Source organism: Podarcis muralis, chromosome 7 (genome assembly GCF_964188315.1).
Source record: "Podarcis muralis chromosome 7, rPodMur119.hap1.1, whole genome shotgun sequence".
Classification (NCBI taxonomy): domain Eukaryota; kingdom Metazoa; phylum Chordata; class Lepidosauria; order Squamata; family Lacertidae; genus Podarcis; species Podarcis muralis.
The window spans coordinates 64,574,695-64,590,995 of NC_135661.1; the positions used below are offsets into that span (position 1 = coordinate 64,574,695).

At 45.8% G+C, this 16,301-nt stretch overlaps 1 long non-coding RNA gene across 2 annotated transcripts in view; it reads right to left on the bottom strand.

Annotated features, from left to right (window-relative positions):
• LOC114601564 (uncharacterized) overlaps window positions 1-16,301 on the bottom strand; it is a 50,730-nt gene that overhangs the window by 30,895 nt on the left and 3,534 nt on the right. The window contains exons 2-3 of one of the 2 annotated variants that reach the window (XR_003707780.2): window positions 15,510-15,594; window positions 8,273-8,716 (exon numbers count right to left, since the gene is read on the bottom strand). This is a non-coding gene — a long non-coding RNA (uncharacterized LOC114601564). Of the gene's footprint in view, window positions 1-8,272; window positions 8,717-15,509; window positions 15,595-16,301 lie in introns of those variants that run through there. The other variant, XR_013393714.1, reaches the window with a different exon arrangement.

Genomic DNA, 16,301 nt, shown 5'->3' on the forward strand with positions numbered 1-16,301 from the left:
GCATGAAAAATGTAGAGATGCCATTTTAGAGCTGCTACTCTAATTTAAATAGAAATACAAAAGATTTCACCATAGAAGGGAGAACATTCTGCGTCCAAGTGATGCAAATGTTTGATGGGCAGCTTCTGTCTTTTCATTCTAAGGGTTCTTTAATGTTAAGCCCATTGTGGACTGGACAGACCTTTATCACCTTTCAGAAAGGTGACTAGCAGTGGCTGTCCAGGGTTTCAGATAGATGTCTTTCTCAGCCCTGCCTGCAGATGTCCGGGATTCAATATGGGACTTCCTGCACAAAAAGCAGATGTTCCACCACTGAGCTCTAGTCCTGCCCAATCTCCATTACCAGATAAGATGCTATTTTTTACAGGACAGGAAGCTGCCTTATGCAATGTCAGACTAACAGGCCATCAGTAGTGTAGACACTGACTGGCAGCAGCTCTCCAGGGACTCAGAGTGTCTCTCCAAACCCGACCTGGAGATGCTGAGATGACCTTCTGCATGCAAAGCTTCTCATCTTCCAGTAAACCTTCCCAGTTTGCAGAACACATGCAACCATTTATCCATCCAGCACTTCATGCCTGCAGTCCAGTGAACGCCGTGTTAGAGCCGGACCGGTTTTTCCCTGCTACAAGTCTGTCACTTTTCAGAAGCAAATTACCGAGAGCTAGTCACGCATGCCCCAGCCCCTGCACTGCCCCTCTTGAGGATTTTGTTAAAAGGCTATTCTATCCCAAGAGCCCAGCTCAATTGGCCTTTATGAATGAACTGCTGGAAAAAATGATCAATAAATGTGTCAGTCAGGTCGGGGAAACAACGGTAGTTTATTCTCCAGCCTTTGCTTACACAAAGCACAGCGTTAACCCTATTAGGGTTAGAGATTTCTTCAGGCCAAACAGCGCATTGTTGTCTAAAAGTTTTCCTTATTTGTTTTTAAAAACAAAAAACAGAAAAGCCACAGAGGGATGTAATCAAGAGGCTTTGCAGGGGGGCATGACAGGGTGTGTTCCTAGATTCCCTACCATCTCAATATCTGAGCGGGTGTTTGGGCCCTCAGTTGCTGTGGTTACAGCCACCATCTTTATTTCCCTGAAATGCCAGAAGTTCTGGTTCCAGTGCATTGTGGGTAAAAACAAAACATGGCAGCTACCATTTATTTTCTGGCAATTCCCCTCGGGCTGGTTGGTTGGGTTTTCGCCCACAATGCAAAAAATTCCAGTTTGGGCACATTGCTATGCTTTTGTGGTAGCGGTCACTTCCCACACATGTGTATATGATGATGATGATGATGATGATGATATTTATTATTTATACCCCGCCCATCTGGCCGGGTTTCCCCAGCCACTCTGGGTGGCCTCCAACAAAACATGATGCCCCAGAATGCTTGACTTCTAGGGTCTTGTTGGTGACCATGAGCTGCTCATAACCCAACTAGGCGAATTGGAGGTGGGGGTTCAAATGCCCAGTACATACATCAGCAGAGGGCACAGCCAGCTACCCATGGATGCCACCGCTTACTAGGGCGGACATGTGTCCTAGAGGGCATTTCTCTATTTAAAGGAATCCTCTACTTGAACAGCTGTCCCATCCAAGTACCATTTAAAGATAAAGAACCCTAAAAAGGGAGAGCAGGAGGGGGCTTGAAGTAGCTGCCCAATTACAGCAGCATATGAACAACAGTCTGTGCAGGCACACAGTCTTCCCCACTATGGTCAGATGGATTGTATTTTGAGTTGGAATATAGCCTTTATATTAACATATTGCATCAAGGGAAGCCATAGTACCACTCTATTCTGCTCTATTCTAGAACACACCTGTAATACAGCATCCAGTTCTGGGCGCCACAGTTTAAGAAGGCTACTGACAAGCTGCAACATGTGCAGAGGAGGGCGATGAAGATGATCTTATAAGGAACAGTTGGAAGAACTGGGTATGTGTAACTTGGAAAAGAGGAGACTGAGAGGAGATATGATAGCCTTCTTCGTATATCTAAATGGGAGTCACATGGAAGATGGAGCAAGCTGCTCTGGAAGCTAGGACCGAAACCAATGGCTTACAAGTTACAAGAAAGAAGATTTCGACTAAACACCAGGAGAAATTTTGTGACAATAACAGCCTTTTGACAGTGGAACAGACTCTCACATGAGGGGGTATTCTCTCTTTCCTTGGAGGTTTTTAAGCAGAGGTCGGATGGATGCTTTACTTGAGATTCCTGCATTGCAGAGAGTTGAACTAGATGATCCTTGGGATCCCTCCCTACTCTGCAATTCTATGATTCTATATAAATTAGCATCAGCAAATGTTATGCAGAATGTCCTCCCTCTCTCTTGGGACTTCATAAGCAGCCACTCTGCAGCTGTCGCCAGGCCTGTCTGCCTTACAGGGTTGTTGTAAGGCCTATTGAGATAATGCAGATGGCGCGCTCAGGAAAACACTTATACACACTGCATGTGCTATTTAATATATCCAGAGAACTGTGTCATTTACAAGACATAAAGGAAAACTGTAAATTTAAAAGTGCTGCCGTAAGCCAAACCACGACTTTCTCTCTCCCCTTCAGCAATTAGACCTTTCTCCAGCTTTCCAGATGGCCCCGCTCTGCTCCGACGAAGGAATTCGGTTGCGATTCTCACAGGGGAGAGGAGGCATGAAACAATCCCAGCTCAGATTTACTCTGGCATCCGCACAGAAGCCGCTCCAGTGTCATTGCGCCACTTCTCGCCTTACTCTATCCAGTGCAGGGCCGGCCGACCCTCGCTTGGCTCACAAGGCCTACGTCAAGTGGCGAAACACAGTTCCATTCCACTTGGCCAAGAGCTTGATTATGTTATTAATTAAAGCAAGATGCCAGGCCTGGAAGATTTATTTTCTTTTCCAGATCTTTAGCCATAAACGCCACTTGGGGAGCTCAAAAGCTCATGTCAGATTCCATCAGACTCTGAAGGGGCTTTTTGTTCCTGGCTGAGTGCTCCCCACCCCCCAATTTCGGACGGCCCCTCCTTACCCTTGCCCAGGAAGGAAGCGAGTGTTGTGAGACGCCTGCTCAACTTCCTCCTATTTCTGCGAACGGCACCAAACATTTCTAAGAAATATGCATCAACATTTCTGCCTCTGAAGCACAGGGGTGAAGGTGGGGATGGGTTGGCTTCTATTTCTCTCTCTCTCTTACAAACTCTCTCTCTCTCTCTCTCTCAACCACTCAGATTTCGGCCAAACTTTTGTTTCTCCTGTTTGCAGACCCAATGAGTTAAAGAGATGGGGATTTAGAAAGCAGCACTGTTCACAGTGGGTAGAGTTACCAGCAAACCCTCTATTAATACTCTTCTGCTATGTTCAAGCAGGGGTGGGCAACCAATGGCCGGGAGACTGAATATGGCCCTCCAGGCATGTCTGTCTGGCCCTTGGAACTCCCCTCAGGCTACCTTCCCCCTCACTGGCTCTGCCGATCGCTGACACAGGCCCTTGCAAGGTTCCTAGGAGGACACGTGGCTGTAAGGCTGAAAAAGGTTCTCAACTTCTGTTTTAAAAATTTCTGTCTTCTTGGAAGACAGGGAAATGATTTGCCCAGATTGCAATCAGCTACAATGGGGGCTGGGAAGTCAATGCACTATCACTGGGAACTTGCCTAGCAAGATGATGAGAAGTGGTTGAAATTATCAAAATAATTAAGCAATATAGTCAGGGTAAGGGAAGGAAGGCAACTTAATAATAGTTTCACTGAAAAACTGAGAGTCATTATGTACTGATGCTACAAGATGGAAGTCAATATTACTGAACCATCCACACTGTTGGGAGCATTGTTATTATAACTCTGTATGCTATATTTGCACTAGATTGTCATCACACCATTTAGACACAAGTGTGGTTTTGACCTGGACACTATACTTCTGTTGATGTAGCCTAGAATAGCATTGACTTTTTTGCTGCTGCACCACACTGTTGACTCATTTGTGTTCTACTAAGATCCCCAGATCATTTTCACATGTACTGCTAGTAAGCCAGGCATCCCCCACTGACAGAGCCTGCCTCATACACATTCTGGCACCAGATCACCTCTCACCAGGGACCTGCTCCCCCTCCATTAAAAGTGTGCATAATGTCCCAATAGACAATAGAAGTAGTGATCATTGTTAACTTTATGCCTAATCCTGTGATCTGCTGATTGATTTAAGATCAGTGCTGGTTGGTTATTCATCATTTTATGTGCTTTATTTCATATAATGAATTGACATTTTAAAATGAATTATGGACTCTGCTTTGAGACCAAGTGCTATAGGGGCAGGTTATAAATATTTTAATACATGAAATAAATAAGTGATCAACTCATAGCTTTGGTGTGCATTTGATTTATTGGTGGACTGTAGTGCTGGATTTGTTTGGTTATCTCTGATATACCCCAAAAGTAATCTTATTGACTGTTACTTTTCAAAGGCTGTCTCCTCCCATTAGGGCCTCCCCTATACATCTAGAGGCCCAGTATGAAGCAAGAAACAATTCATACCCCTCTCAAGTCCACGTGCGTTGCATGCAAGGCCAGCTGTCATGCTGAGGCTAGAACCCAAAGAGAAGGCTGGAGGAAAGCTGCTGGACCACAGGCAGCTCCAAATGAGCAACTTGCTCCAACAAATGTTGTCTCCAAGCTCCCTCATCCAGGTCCACTCTCTTGAGAGAACTTCAAAGCCTTCCATGGCCAAGCCTTTGGCCTGAAGATGGAAGCCAGTGTGGTGTAGTGGTTAAGAGTGGTAGATTTGTAATCTGGTGAACCAGGTTCGCGTCCCCGCTCCTCCACATGCAGCTGCTGGGTGACCTTGGGCCAGTCACGCTTCTCTGAAGTCTCTCAGCCCCACTCACCTCACAGAGTGTTTGTTGTGGGGGAGGAAGGGAAAGGAGATTGTTAGCCGCTTTGAGACTCCTTCAGTTAGTGATAAAGCGGGATATCAAATCCAAATCCAAATCCAAACTCTTCTTCTCCATTCCATAGCCCCCATCCTGGTATGCCCCTAGCACTACTGGACAGGTGCAGGAAGCATCTGGTTCTTCAGGCTCAGGCAAAGGTATCTGTGAGGGTCCAGGGGGAAGCCGTATCTGTTATAGTGATGCAAATATGCTTTGAATGTACGGTGTGGATCTGAAGTTCCTGGTAGGGGGTCTCTCCTAGCCATAGCTGGAGATGCCAGGATTTGCACCCAAGACCTTCAGCATGCAAAGCAGATGCTCTGCCACTGAGCTTCCTTGAAATGTGTATTATGCTCACATGTCCTTGTTCCTCAGACATTCTAGCACTGAGCTACACCCCTTCCATAATATGTATTTAAATATGTTTTTATGTATGTACCTAATATGTATTTAAATATTATTTAGATGTGTGTTTTCTCTCAAGATAACAATCTAAATCTGTATTTTCGTATGCTTAAGCTGCTGAGGATGATGACACAACATTCCAAGAAGTGCATTCCTGGTAAGCAGCTAAAATGGGAAGCACGCATTAGTCCAAGAGCTGCAGATCAGGTCATTTCATGCAGAAACTCACAAAGATCCAACCCTTCAAAGACCCCTAACCTTCTGAAGTCACAGGATTGCCATTTCTTTTTCTTTTCAGAGATATAATCCAGGGGTTGGCAAAGTGGTGAAGTAGAATGGGGGCTGGAAAGTTCAGGAGAAAGGCAGGGTTGGGTTTTTTCATTGCAAAATTCCCCTCCAGCCACATGCGATTTCCCATTTAACGACTGTGAAACACTGTCGGGGGTTGGGGGGCACTTGTGCAATAGTGGCTCGTTCAGAATGGTGAGTGGATGGAGATAGAGAGTGGCAGTTACCTGTACTCTCTTTCTCCCTCTCTTGCAAAACATCTAGATCAAACAAAACCATAAGGCCCTGCTAATGGACTCCAAAACCTGTGTTTTGGTGCCAAAGCCTGAGATTTAGAAATCCTGCATTTATATTTAGGAAAGCAGCAATACAAGAGAGGTCCAGGGCTGTGCCACTGCACCAACCACTACTGGGAATAGCCTACTGGGAATAACAGCAGAGTGCAGGAGATGCTAGAGCTACAAACAGGCATTAGCGTAGGATTGGCCTTCCAGAATCACATGATTTCAGCCAGGTTCAAGAGGATGCTGGTCTACGCAGAAGCGGAGCTAGCTGCTCCGGCACCTGGAGCGGTGCACATGCTGTGCACCTGGGGGCAGGGCCATGGGGGCGGGGCAAGCATCCCAGGGGGGCACCACCCACAGCGAGCGCCCCAGGGGGCAAGATGCCCATGGGGGTGGAGGAAACCGACCATGGTGGGCTGCTTCCTGGGTGGGGGGAAGAGGGAGCCATGCCACTTTGCCAGCAGCCTTTCTCCCTTCCCTCTTCCTTTTGACAGCTTGGGGGAGGCTTCCCACCCCCCAGGAAGCAGCCCGGGAGCGGGGGGCAACAATGTGCTTCCCACCCGCGACTCCCAAGCCTCCCCTGAGCTGTCAAAACAAAGGGGGAAAGGGGGAAGGCTGCCGGCAAGGCAGCACAGCTCCGCCCCTTTCCCCGACGGCTCGGGGTAGGCTTGGGAGTCACGGGCAGGCAGCACACCTAATGTTACCCCCCTCAGTGATGACACACAGGGCGGACCACCCCACTTCCTCCGCCCCTGGGTCTACGGTGTTCAAGTCTCATCTCGAACTGCCTGCAGTCCCCCTCCTCCAAACAACGGCTCAGGAAACAGTGACTCAGCCTTCCTGGGAGGCAAATACAGTGGTACCTCAGGTTAAGAACTTAATTCATCCTGGAGGTCCATTCTTAACCTGAAACTGTTCTTAACCTGAGGTACCACTTTAGCTAATGGGGCCTCCCACTGCCGCTGGGCAATTTCTGTTCTCATTCTGAAGCAAAATTCTTAACCCAAGGTACTATTTCTGGGTTAGCAGAGTCTGTAACCTGAATCGTCTGTAACCCAAGATACCACTGTATTATTTACACACTACCCCAATCTCCAAGCAGTAAGATATTCTAGGGATTCCAGCATTTGTCCAGAGTTCAGTTTCCTGGGAACAAAGGTCAGCAGAGGCTGTGGTTTCTTTAAGATATATGGCTTTGTTTACACATATATGCAACCTGAGCATAGGCTGGAGGGGCTCACAGCATGAACACCCCAAAAGATATTGCCTCTCTGTTAGTCACAGCTTTGGATCCAGCACAAAGCAAGCATGTATCTGTGTATCCAGCTTCCAGCCTGCTTCCCGCTCACCTCACATACCAGTCTCTAGGGCTTTTGTTCTCCTGTCTAGCAGATATGTGAGGGGTGGGAATGCCCGCCCATTTGTTGTATGGCAGAGTATATTATTTGCCGATCGTGGCACTTAACCCGGCAACCAAAGTTGTTACCTAGACAAAGGAACTGGTTTGGCAAGCTGGGTCGGATACAGTCTACCCCCAAAGATATAGAATCTCAAGAACCGGAAGGAACTTGAGGCATCATCCAGACTGAGCCCACCAAACTCATAACAATATGTATATCAGCTGTCACCAACCAGATGTTTTGGACTGCAACTCCAGTTTGGACCACATGCTAGCTAGATACATTGGGACTAGGAAATGTAGTCTGAAACATCTGGAGGGCACCAGGTATCAGAAGTGACTGGTGCCCATTGGGCCTGGTGAGGCAGAAGGCAGGGAGCCCAAGAGTAGGTGCAGCTGGACATAATGAGACATTCTAGTTTTTGTCTGTTAATTCTAGTTTTATCCCCATCCTTCTTCTGAGAGTTCTACAAAGCCAACGCTGAGGCTAAGGAGAAGGAGGCAAGCACATAGGTCCAGTCACCGGATTACTTATGAGTAAGAAGACAGGCAGGTAGGCTTAGAGAAATTAATAATGAGGTTGGTGAAGCAGTGCCCCATTTTCCCTGATGGAACACCTCCCACTGCTAGGCCGGTGAAGGCTGATGCAGAAGGATCTCTGCATGCAAGGATCTCCACATGCAGAGTCAGTTTCTCTGCCAAACAAACACTTGGTATCGCCAACAGATGCCAATAAATTTGCATGGATGTTTGTATCATTTGGGAAAGGCTATTTTCCCTTTCAGCCGCTTCCCTGCTCTGCCTATCAGGTGATCTATCAGAGTATTACTTCACCAGAGCAAGAATCATAACCATGTATGTCTGTTAAAGGAAATGGAGAGTCTAGAGTAGAGGGTCAAATGCGATTAAGGAATCAATGTTAGCAAATGAGCAGCACATCCAGCAAGAGTCGTTTTATTTTAATGAACTCAGTCAAAAGCATCCAGGGCAGGGGGCTTCATTTAATTGAATGAAAGACTGTTGCTTGAATGGGACAGACTTCCCCATCTTCTTCCCACTGTAGCACCGGCACATGTCATCACTTGCAAAGAGGCATACAAGAACTGAAATCTGGAGGCTCTGTGTTGCATAAGGGATGGCATTTAAAAACAGCCACTCCAAATTGCAGCTTCCAAAGACATGCAGTTGTACCAACTCACACCACTGCAGGCACGCTTATTTTCATCTCACCAAAGGAACTTAAGTGCCATGCACTCATTGGTTTCAGTGAGTAGACTTGAAGGCCATCTGAGTGCAGCAGAGGGTCCCTATCTACCGCAGATTGGCTACATTGAGGAAACCTGGTGTCCAGCTCTCAAAGTCCCATTCAAAGTCCTCGGTCTACCACCTGTGACAGATCTGCCAGTCCCTAAACAAGATGCAAAAGCAGAGGTACCCAACACCTCTCCTAAAAGCAAAAAAGGAACAGTGTTTTACCAGGGACAAGTGCAAGGAAATAGGAGATTGTTGCTATGAAACAGGGGGAACTGGAATGTATTTACAGAGGTCCATTTGCTCTTCACCTGTGACCTGTAGCACACTGACCCCCAGACGTTCAAGAAATTCAAAAGCTGCTTCGTGGAAGTGAAATTTTACTTTCAGTCATCATGAGTTTCAGGTACCCAGACTGGGCCACAAGAAGGGGCCCCTCCTCTCTCAGCAAAAATGATCAATCATAGTCAATTCCCATTTTTAAAGAAGCTGCATGGAAGCTAGTGGCTGGCCCCCAGCTGTCTTTTTAATATTTATTGACAACTAGAGTGTGTTTTTGACATAGATATTGGTAGAAAACACAAATGCAAAGAGAGCAATCGTTAGGTGCTGTTTTGTCTTTGTTTTTTTCAGTTCAGTTTTGTGGCAACTAAAATGCATGTTGTTGTTGTTTTAATGCTGCATTCCGCTCGCTCTCAATCGTTTTTGTCAAAGCTGCCTTGTGCCCAAGCAGGAAAGTAAATGATGTGGTCATATTTTCAAGAAAAGGGGCAGGGCCAGGTAGGGGGCAGGAGGGAGAAGTTCACAAACTAGCTCTTATATGCCATTAGAACAGGCCAGGGGGAGGTGGCCCTTTGGACAGCGTGTGGGTTCCCATCTCTAGTGATCCATTAGAGTAAGTTTTCGTTTGGCACAAACAAATGATTGCTGTCAGTTTATGGAATGTGCTGCACCAAAAGTAGTAGCTACACATTAACAGGTGGCACAGAAAGGCTGAGTTCACAAAACAGTATGTCTCATGTTGCTGTTGGCATCCGTCTGTCTTTAGCGACAATGGAGTGCGCCTCTTGGGGCAGGGGGAGTCAAAGCGCTGCGATAGCAGCACTGAAGTGACCTCCCCAGGTCGCAAGCCTGGGCAGTGAGTATGGAGGTCCTGGGATGCCCAGATGACAAGACCTGGCCTTCCTGATGTGGGCCAAAGGAAAGCAGAGCAATACGTTTGGCACCAGCTTGGCTGCAGGAGTTGACAGAAGAAGGCGTACAAGGCTCCATCTTAGGGACTCCACACCAGATTTGTGTAGGGTTTACTCCTTAGCCTTTTCTTCTCCCAAAGATATCCCACAAGGCTGCAGAGGTTTAGGATCAGTCTTTCTTTTCCTAGATGGACTACCTTCTCATGCTGACGAACCCCAACTGCCCGTCACTTCCCTCTACAGCATGTGCATAAACCACCTTCTTGAACACTGGACCCAGTATTGGTCTCATCTGCTCAATCTGCCAGAGCCTGTCTTCACATGCAGGGGAACTTCCTAATTCACCAAGGGTTTCAGACCCATCGGCTACCCTCACCTGGTTTGGCCAGTCAGATAGCCATTTCCCAGGTGTGGCCACTGTTGCATGCTGACAACTTCTAGGAGCCTCAAGTGAGAGCTGAGTGCAGGGTGGGCACCAAAATTGGCCAAACTACCCCAGAAGAAATGTAACATGTCCCCCACCAGTGGTACTATCTCTCCCCTAACACTCCATACAACCCGTGTGTATAAACACAACATTCAAAGGTTTTTCTCTCCCACTCTCGCCTCCTTTATTCAGACACTTAAAATGCAATCCCATGCATGTCTACTCAGAATTAAGATCTTTTTCAGCCTAGGGGCCATATCCTCATAGTGGGTGGGGCCAAATGCAAAAGAGGTGAGATAAACAAATGTGAATTTTATCCTTAGGACTGTAAGCTAGTTTCTAACACACACAACTTAGTATCCTCCATTCAGTCAAGCAAGAAGCATTCTCAGAGTTTAAGGGCAGCTTCCAGCCAGGCAAAAACACTCAGGAAAAGTGTGGCTTGAGGGGGTGGCCTGGGTCCTTGCCCTAAATGAAGAGGAATCAGGGTGATGACCCTGACCTCAGAGCTCGGTAAATGATCCAGTGTAAAGAGCAAGCCTCCTTTGAATGGAGCCTTTGGTCCATTTACTCTGAAACAACTTTCTATATTTGAAGGAGATGCTGGAAATCAAAGGCTCAAAGCTCCTTAGTGTGGCCACTTAGACTGCCAAGAGAGTGGACCACGGAGGGCATCTGTTTGCATAAAATTGGTGACTTCCTTATATACATACAAATGTAAGGCTGTTGTCACGTTGCAGTTGGCCAGGTGTGGAGAAAGGGGGTTGGCAAAGGGGCAAGTAGGGTTGGCGAATGGAACGAGCAGGGGTGGCAGACCCATGTGCTTGTGTGTGTCTCTGTATGTAGCGTAAGTGCAATTTTATAAATAATTACAATTATTTAAATAGAAGGACAATACATCACACCATAGTGAAGATGACTGACCTGGTGGCCTGGGTGTGACTGCTCAATCTGCTGTCCAGGTGCTGCAACCTGTCGATGGGCAACTACTTCAAGCTCTTTGTCCCACTCCACACTCCCTTCTTATGGTTCTTTATAAATAGGACTTGGACCATGCAGCCCTTCAAGTAGAAGACTACTTCAAAGAGAGGACTGTCCTCTGTAAAGGAGGGCACATGGTCACCCTAATCCTCATTCATAGTCCAAATCCTCCAGACTCTATCTTCGCACATACAAGTGTGGCCTCTGCAATATTTAATAGATGCTTAAGGGTGTTTTTTGGTTCAAAGGGTGTGTAAAAAATAAGAAGTAGTAGTGAAAAGGCAGCAGAGGAGATAAACCCGAGATTTATTGTTTTATTTTACTTTTGTGGTCACAGGGGTTGTTTATGACCTTGGCCTAATAACTCGCAAACCAAAATCCACATTGATCTGAGGGAAGCATTACATTATCCTCCCCTTGGTGCCTGGAGAGTTTACTCTCCTTTCGCTCATTTCCTGTGACACAATGCCCCCCAACATGAGGGTGGGGAGGGCCCAATCTGTGTTACTGTTCTGCAGGCACACAGCAGGCGCGCGAAAAATATTTGTGCCTGGAATTCTGAGTGCCAAAGAAACAGTTTCGTGCAACCAAGTGCTATGTTGTTGTTGTTATCCCACCCCAGGCACTGTGGACATGAAGAGCAAGAGGGTCTTCTGAATGAACAGCCATGTTGGATCATGCCAAAGGTCCACCCTCTCCCGCACTCCATTTCCATCAGCTGTCACTCATCTCCTCCATGAATGAAAACAGGAATACAATCTTTACACCATTATTATGGTGCCAAGAGTTACTACCCAAGTCATAATACCAGGGGTGGGAGACCATATTTAGCCCAAGAGCCACATTCCTTCATGGAAATCCTTCCAAGGGTCACATGCCAGTGATGGGTGGAGCCAAAGGCAAAAGTAGGTGGAGCTAAAGGCAGGGGGGCAGAACAGCCAATGTATTTATTTATTTGTTTGTTTGTTTGTTTATTTGGAAATATGTGTGCTGCTTAACATTTTAGGACTTGTTGCTCTTATTGTAAAGTTCAATAAGCATTTGAGGAATTTTGTACTGGACATTGTTTTCACAATTTTTTTAAAAAATGACTTTTAACTGATTTTACCTCTTCGTATTTTATCGTGATAAGTCTAGAGATGGGAAGGCCTAGGAAAAAAAACCAAAAAAATTGGGCGGGGCGGGAGAACCAGGGTTTCTTCCAAAGCATTTTTTCCAGAAAAAAATGGGGGGGGAACAACAGTTTGATATAGTTTGAATATTCCATATACTTTTTTTTCAATTTTTCCAGAAAAAAACCTAGGTTTTTCCCCTATTTTTCTGGGTTTCCCCCAGGCCTTCCCAACTCTAGCTAAGTCTCTTTGGGACTTTTCTTTTTGTATAATACTATTGAGAATAATATTTTTTTGAAAATCTCTAAGCAGTTTACATTTTTTTAAAAAGAATACAATGGCAATCAATAAAACTTTCTTTAAAAACTAGCTGAAAACAGCTGAAAACTATGTCGTCCATAAAGCCGAGACGTTTACGAAATGGAGACTTAGGTGTCAGGGTGCAAGAACAGGCTTCTTGGGTAAACACACGTTTTTAAGAGGTTCTTAAAGGCCACTACTGTCTCCACCTCACAAATTACCTGAGGGAAGGCATTCCAGATTTGACTCTTACTTTTGTGCAGAAGGCCACACTCCATCCACACACACCCCACACATCACAGCATCCAGGCAAACAAGAGGCATTGTCACAGTTCAAGGACACATTTCAATCAGGCAAAAGAGCTAGAGGAAGGACTGAAGGGTCCCAAGGGCCAGACAGAGGAGTCCAGTGGCCACATTACCTTCATCATGTCCAGTCTGGTCTGTGTTTCTTCCTCTCTATTATTAAATGCAGTAGCTCAAGTTAAATATTTAGGGTGGAATCCAATGTAGTGCTAACTCCCCTCTTCCATCAACACAAGGATTCCTGCTTGCACAGCAGAACACCCGCATTGCACCCCCTAAATCTGTTCTGGATTTTCTCTCCAGCCTGCAGCTTTTTCCTCTAGGCCACATCCCAGCAAACTCTGCCCTCAAACTTAGGTTTTGTCCATTTAACCATCTAAGAGCTGGAGGGGCTCCATCCATTTGTCATCTGGCATAGAGCCCCCTTTCCATCAGTCTCTTAGCGATCCATCTCCCAGGCTGGCCTGGCTATTCCTTGACTCAATGTTGGATCTAGGAATTAGAAGGGGGCCCAGGCATTCAGCCTAGCCCTTCCCCCCTGCCAAAACTCATAACAATATACTGGAATTGAACCATTTTTGACATAATGATGAACCCAAATTAGAGCAGCACCAAAATGTTTCAGGATTTAACTCTCTGCTTGGATTGCATCATAGAGTCCTAAACTCCGGAAAGAAGAGAGAGAGAAAGATTATGGGCATTTGAGTCCTTGCTGACTGCTACTGACATTCTATATTTCTGTGATATATACTGTAAATCTGCTTCATTTTAAATGCAGAGCTAATGCCTTTCGCCCCTCTTCTGCAGGAAACTCTGCAAGGTTCCGGCTTTTAAAAAGGAAAAGAGTTTTACCCACCAGAAGATGACGAGTGGTACTGCAAAGCAAAATCTCCACTCTCAAGCCACTTAGAGGCATCGCTCAGCAAAGCTCAAGAAGATCTTTAAATATCATAGTAATTTATCAGCAGCGATGGGGAGATGATCAAATATTGGCTAAGAAGGAAGAAAGGGCGGGTTGCAAGAAGCAGATTTGCTAACAATGCAAATAATTGCTCCTGGGAATTCACGCAGGAATCTGTGTCGTTTCTGTGCAGAGGTTCTCGATGCACATGTGTGAAATGCAGGCAAACATGCAGGCAAAAATGCAGGCAAACATGGAATGAAAATGCATTGGTGGCTCACATTCGGGAAAGGGAACTAGTTCAGTGGGGGAGAATCTCTTTTGCATGCAAAAGGTCCTAGGTTAAATCCTCGGCATCTCCAGGTAAGGCTGGGAGGGAACTCAAATCTGAAATCCTACAGAGCCACTGCCAGTCAGTGTAGGCAACACTGAGCCAGATGGGCCTGCCCCTCCTCTTCCTGTGCCTTGTCTTGTGCAAGCCATTCTGCTAGTGCAACTGGTACACAACTGAGATCCTTTAAGTTAGAGCTACAATGAATTCCTCCCAGGGTGCTGGATGAGATGGGCTTTTGGCCTGATCAACCCAGGACTCCTCTTAGTTTATACAGATAGGTTCAAACTTGGAAATTATGTTTGGGAATTAAATTATAATGCTGGCTGTAATTTAAGAAGAAATACATTTCCCCATAGCATGCGGGAGATGTGGCTCTAGAGATTAACTCTGTGGCTGCTCAGTCTGCTGCCCAGCTACAGCGGTACCTCTGGTTACAAACTTAATTTGTTCTGGAGGTCCGTTTGTAACCCGAAACCGTTCTTAACCTGAGGCACACTTTCGCTAATGGCACCTCCTGCTGCTACGCCGCCGGCACGCAACTTCCGCTCGCATCCTGGGGCAAAGTTCGCAACCAGGAGCATCTACTTCCAGGTTAGCGGAGCTCGTAACCCGAAGCATTCATAAGGAGGACGGTACGTAACATGAGGTTCCTCTGTACTGCTAAGAAAAACCCACTGTATTTCAATCAAAGCTGCATAATAAGCTATCTATAGATGGTCAATTCACACGTGCAAATAATCACACAGTGCTACAAGTTAATAAACGGGGCCAAAGCTGTTCTAGCCACAATGTGTTCTCTAAGTTTCTTGTGTGGGGGATGCCTGCAAGTTCTGTGTGAGGCCATGCAGGGATGGAGAACTTGGGGCCCTCCTGATGTTGTTGGACCCCAGCTACCAACAGCCCCAACACCCAAGACTACCAATGATCAGGGATGATGAAAGCTGTTGCCAAACAAGATGGACATGGGTAACCTAGGCTTGGGAAGCTCTGGGCAGCACGTGGAGGTCCTGAGCCAACCTCTGCATAAGAGATATCATCTCCCCTTTTCCCCTTGCCATCCACATCCAATATGATAGATTATCATCATCTGAACTATCTGATCAGGGGCTTTAATATAATGCAATTAAGATCATCATTTTAAGGGCATTTAGCTGAAATTCAAAGCCAGTCCTGCAGTCATTTGGCTGTGAAGGCATTGATTTTGATCCCCTGCACTTTCTCATTTTCAACAGAGTACCACTGTAACCAGGTTAATTTTTGTTAAGCGCATCAGTCAGGGTCTTTTTGCTCCCCGGCCAAACGATTATGTGTCTGTGGGCTTTGAATGATTATAATTGCAGTCCAACCGGGGGGTGGGGATGGAGTCAGGATGTAATTTAAAGAGGTATTGACACCCCTCCCCCCAAAAAATAGGTAGATATTTATTTCTACTCACAATTTTCACTTGCTCTCTTCTCAAAGTTCTTTAGGATTAAGAAAGCCAGTGAAAGCAATCCAATGCCCCTTTTATCTTGTTGAACCTAAATGAAAGAGTAAAACAATGAGGAAAGGCTTATGGACATGCAAATCTGCCAATTTCCATTTCTTGCTCTCATTTTTTTGAAATTTAAGTTCAGTTCTCCACATTTCCACATTGGTTTGCAATTTTTCTTAAGTCCTCATAAAAATTCACCAGCACCAAAACCATTTTAGACACACTTTAAAACCACTTCTACTCAACATAACATTTATTAAAACTTTGATTTAAGGAGGCTGTGTGGTGCATTAGGCACAGGGATATTTACTTCACCTTTGCTCAGTCATGGAGCTCAAGGCTACTTTCGAGATTAGCTGCATTTGGACGTTATGACAAACTGTGGTTTATTGTGACAATACCCTTAGGCTCAGTGGGAGTGGGGGCTGTTATACCTAAATCTATATCTATGGTTTGCTTAAATCAAACCACTTTCAAAGCATGGCTTATAAGGCTTACAAAGCTGAATTGGTTCAAAGAACCATAGTTATAATTAACCACACTTTGTCAGCTTTGAACAACATGACAAGCCTCAGTGAAACAAAGATGGAGGTGAAAGATTCCAAGCTCCACCTCACAGCCATGCTGGAGGAGGCTCACACAGATTCAGTCCTGTCATATTAAACTTGTTGGAGTCCTCCAGATCTTGTTGAACTCCGACCCCAATCGGTCACAGTCAACATAGCCAATGGTCAAGGATGATAAGAGTTTTGA